This window comes from Gossypium arboreum, chromosome 8, assembly GCF_025698485.1.
Source record: "Gossypium arboreum isolate Shixiya-1 chromosome 8, ASM2569848v2, whole genome shotgun sequence".
Lineage (NCBI taxonomy): Eukaryota > Viridiplantae > Streptophyta > Magnoliopsida > Malvales > Malvaceae > Gossypium > Gossypium arboreum.
Window position 1 is genome coordinate 70,159,914 of NC_069077.1, and position 5,022 is coordinate 70,164,935.

Below are 5,022 nucleotides of genomic sequence, written 5' to 3' on the forward strand. Positions count from 1 at the left end.
GGTCGTGGTCGAGCAGGACATGGCAGTCGTGGAGAACCTTTCTCGGTGGAGTTTTTAGTTCTTATGCGAGGATGAGCTTTGGAGCTCTTTCTGACTGTGATAAAATCAGGAACTCTTAAAGAGGTATACTGAAGCCTAATTACTCGTAATGAAATAGCCGAAGAATAAAAATTGTAAAAACTCAGGATAAAATAGTATTAAAAGGAAATAAAAAAATAATTTCAAAATATAGAGATAAAAATAAAATAAAATAAATAATAGGTGTTTATAGAGAAATTGGGGCACGCCCGTGTGTTTCGTAGTTTTTGAAATTAAGAGCATTGGTGTACACGGCCATGTTGCACGGTCGTGTCGATCTCTGTTCGCTTCTCCCACGCCCATGTATGTAGGCCCAAGCTCGTGTTAATCTAACAGGTTCGACCACAGGTTCTAGGCACGGGCGTGGCAAATACCCGTGCTATTTTCTCATGTTCAACCACGGTTCTACGACGTGGGCGTGTCGCACACCCGTTTTGTTTTGGCAGACTTGCCCACTGTCCTAACGCACGACCGTGGCGACTTATCGCATCCCGGTTAGGGAAAATTTTTCCTTGTTTTCACACGGCCTAAGGCACGCCCGTGTGCCTGGCCATGTGTGCTTTAGAAAGCCTGCGTTCCATGAGTCGGTTAGTATGTTAGATGTTAAAACTAAAATTTAAAGAAATTAATATTGTTAGTGCTCGGGTTGCCTCCCGAGAAGCGTTTATTTATAGTCTAAGCTCGACTTACCTCTCTGGTGAATGGTCATAGTGGTTCAAGGAGTTTATACTCCTCATTCGTACTAAGAATCCCACCAAAATAAGGTTTTAGGTGGGTATTGTTTACCTTAAAGGTGCCGAATTTGGGATGACTTACCACGACTGTACCAAATGCGAAAATGCTAAGTATCGTAAGAGGAATTTCTTCATTCGATTTGGCAGTGTCAATGTGAGGATCTGCGGCATCTAATGAAACTTTATCTCCAACTTTAAGTTGATTTGGTGAGGCATTGAGCTCGTTCTGATGTAGTTTTGGTTTATCGTGTTTTCTCGGTTTAAATGTCAGCCATTCATCTAACTCCTCGATTTGTAACATTCGTTCTTCATGTGTAGATTTTTTGTTGTGGATTGAACATGGCTCATGTGTGTCCTTCGAACTTATTTCCTGCAAAATAGGTTGCACCATATGATCAATCTTAGTAGAACAATTTGTACAATCACCTTCAATTTTCGATGCGTTGTTCGGGTTGCGAGCTCACCTATGCCAACGTCAATAATTGTTCTAGCAGTTGCTAAAAAGAGCCTTCCCAAAATTAAAGGAGCATTATTGTCCTCTTCTATGTCTAAAACAAAAAAATCAAATGGGAATATAAATTTGTCAATTTTAACGAGTACGTCTTCAATGATACCCCTAGGAAATCTGACAGTTTTATCTGCTAATTGAATGATCATCCTAGTTTGTTTGGGTTTCCCTAGACCTAGTTGCTTAAACAATTTGTAAGCCATAACATTGATACTTGCCCCTAGATCAACCAATGCATTATTAACATCTAAACTACCAATTAAACAAGGAATCGTAAAACTCTCTGGATCTTTTAGTTTGTTGGGTGATTCCTCCAACCTGCATTGTAAGTATTGCTATAAGGATTGTTTTGGGATCGAGGATTATTACCCATGTAATTTATCTACTAGTTCTCCATGTTATGGCCATAAGGTAGGTATTTTGAATTGCTCGATCCACTTCCAGTTGCTTCACACTGCATTACTGGGAGAACCTGTGAAGAACTAAGAAAACCATCAATTTTCTTATTCAAGAGTTTTACCTGATTAGAGAGCATGGTGATCGAATCGACGTTATAAACACCGGCTATTTTTGTTGGTTTTTTCCTCATGACTTGCCACTGATAGTTATTCAGTAACATCTCCTCTATAAATTCATAGGCATCTTTAAGTGTTTTATTATTGATGGTTCCGCCAGCAGCTGCATCAACCATTTGTCGAGTCGAAGGATTCAGGCCATTATGAAAAGTTTGAACCTGTAGCTAGAGTGGTAACCCATGATGAGGGCATATTCGTAAAAGGTCCTTATATCTCTCCCATGCATCGTAGAGTGTTTCTAAATCCATCTGCACAAAAGAAGAGATATCATTACGTAATTTAGCCGTTTTAGCCAGCGAAAAATATTTTAGTAAAAACTTTTCTGTCATTTGTTCCCAAGTAGTGATTGACCGTCGTGGTAACGAATTCAACCACTATTTAGCTTTGTTTCTCAAAGAAAAAGGGAATAACCGAAGGTGAATGGCGTCATCAGAAATGCCATTAATTTTAAATGTATCACATAGTTCTAAAAAGTTTACTAAGTGCGAGTTGGGATCTTCGTCTTGCAAACCATCAAACTAAACAAATTGTTGTATCATTTGAATTATGTAAGGTTTCAGTTCAAAAGTATTTTTAGCTACAGCTGTGACAGCCCTAAAGTGACCCTAGTCGGAAAGTGGTTTCGGGACCACGAAACCGAGTCTTATAAATAATTAAAGGTTATATTTTGTGTTTATGATGTGAGTAAATGCTTGTGTGATAGTTCCATACTTCAATTTGGTTAGTGTATGTGAAAATTATTAGTAGGGACTTATGTGAGACAATTTAGAAATATGCTAGGCAAGTGCTAAAGTGGCCTATTAATATATGTGGGAAAGTGCTTGTCCTTGCATGTCAAATTAGCCAAACTATAGGTAGTGGCCGGCCATGCTACAAATTGTATAATCAAGTGTGAATTTTATATTAACTTTAATTAACTAGGTGCCATATTAGTATGGAGGATGTAATAAAATAAAGAAATGATAACTAAAGGAAGGGATGGGTGAAAGAAAAAAAAAAAAGAGATCATCATTCATGTTTCTTCCTAGCTGAATCTAGAGAAAAAAAAAGGAACAAGAGCATTCGGTGATGAAAACAAGTTGTGTTCCTTGGTTCTTCTTGGCCAAATTGAAAGGAGGAAGAAGGGAGTGAAGCCATCGGTCATCTTAGGTCAATATTAAGGTAAGGTGTTCATATTAGTTCTTGAAATTTTAGTTGATCTTGAGTGAGATATCAAGTTATTTTTTTTGTAACCCATGATGAAATTTTGATTTTTGGATTGAGTAAGGTTTTTGACTATGGTAGCTAATAATGGTGAGTTTTGTTGTTTCATGTTAAAGTTAGGTGAATGATGATAGATGAGTGTTTGAACCATAAAAGAATTCGGCTACCTTGTTATGAACTAGGGCCGATTGTGAGTTGGTTGTGGTTGAATATTACATGCTTGGTAGAATGGTGGATGAAAGTGCCGAATGTGGTCTTTGGTTTGGCATGAGGTGATAAATAAAGGTTTAAAGGTAGCTTAAGTTAATTGATACTCACTAATGATTTCGAATGGAAGCTTTGTTAAGAGTGAAATGAGTGGTAGAGAGAGAACTATAGACTATTGCCGAATGTATGTTGGGTTGATAGAGTCTCCAAATTGATTTTATGTGAGTATGCATGACCGAATATAATCGGCCACATGAGTAAAGAAATGGGTTATTTGATATGTGGTAAAAGTTAAGTGTTAAACGAAATGGAAATGATATCATATTGGAATATGTATACTCGACCACATGAATGAACACATAGATTGGTGTTGCATGTATTCGGTTATAAGTAAGCATATTGGTGGCTTAATCTTGGCTTAGACAATCGGCTAAAAGAGAGTGTGCGTTAATATGTTGAGTTGATTCATGATTTCATATGTATGTGACTTTAATGTCTAATGTATATATATATGGGTTAAGTACCTTGAGTTTCTCTTTTTGATGTTCAAATGATTAAATCAATTTATTTGTTAAATTAAGCTCAATAGCAAAGGGGAACTAAATCCGATAAAGGGAAGGAAAAAGTGATCGAATAACCGTCGAAATCGTTCGACAACATCCGAGGTAAGTTTTGAGTAACGAGACTTAGTTTCTGATTTGATTAAGTCATGACGTATGAGCATAACAAATATACGGTGATATGATGATTCTACTTGAATTATATGTTGAGTTAATTAGTCTATACGTATGACGGGCAGCCGTATGTGCATAGAGATCGTGTCATAAAGCAAACTAAACCATGCTGTTTGTATGTGGCTAGTGAGCCGAAAATAGGATTGCTTAATACGTGACTTGTGTTTGAACTCTAATTATGAAAATGAAATATAGATGTGTCATGATTTATTGATATGTGCATGAATATTTGGATGATAACCGGGCTAAGTCCCAAAGGCATTTGCGCTAGTGACTAGTTCCGGGCTAAGTCCCGAAGGCATTTGTGCGAGTTACTATATCCGGGCTAAGTCCCGAAGGCATTTGTGCGAGTTACTATATTCGGACTAAGTCCCGAAGGCATTGGTGCGAGTTACTATATCCGGGCTATGTCCCGAAGGCATTCGAGCGAGTAGCTATATCCGGTTAAATCCGAAGGTACTTGGCTTGGGAATGAGCGACCTTGCTGTAATAGTTTCAATTAATACGCTTCGTAAAATCCAGCGATGAGGTATGTTTCATATATGCATTGAATTAGTTGATCCCTTACAAATAGTATTCGCTCGATCGATAAATGAGCTCTGGCCTTTGGCTAAGTTGATCTTTGTGTATGAATATAAGGGTTGGTAATGTGAAGTAAGTATGATATTGAGAATTTGTGCATATGAAATTATCCGTTTAGCCATATGAATGCTACACTTTAGTTGTGTCTAATTTCATGGCTCAAAACTTACTAAGCATTTAATGCTTACTCCGTTTCTTTGAATCTCTTTTATAGATTTTGGTTAAATCACTATCGGACTCGGGATTGTCGAAGTCGAAGTCGTCCACACTATCAAAGCCCATTTTGGTACATTTTTGGTTGAACTTTGAAATGGCATGTATAGGACTACCCTTTTTGATGTTGGTCATGTACCTTTCGGTATTGTACAAATTTGGATAGCCATGTGAAAATGGCTTATATA

At 37.4% G+C, this 5,022-nt stretch overlaps 1 non-coding gene across 1 annotated transcript; it reads left to right on the plus strand.

The window, feature by feature from the left end:
* Positions 1–2,069: 2,069 nt before the first annotated feature.
* On the plus strand, positions 2,070–2,176 carry LOC128280132 (small nucleolar RNA R71). Its single transcript, XR_008270314.1, has one exon. It is a non-coding gene; the product is annotated as a small nucleolar RNA R71 (small nucleolar RNA).
* The last annotated feature ends 2,846 nt before the right edge of the window (positions 2,177–5,022 follow it).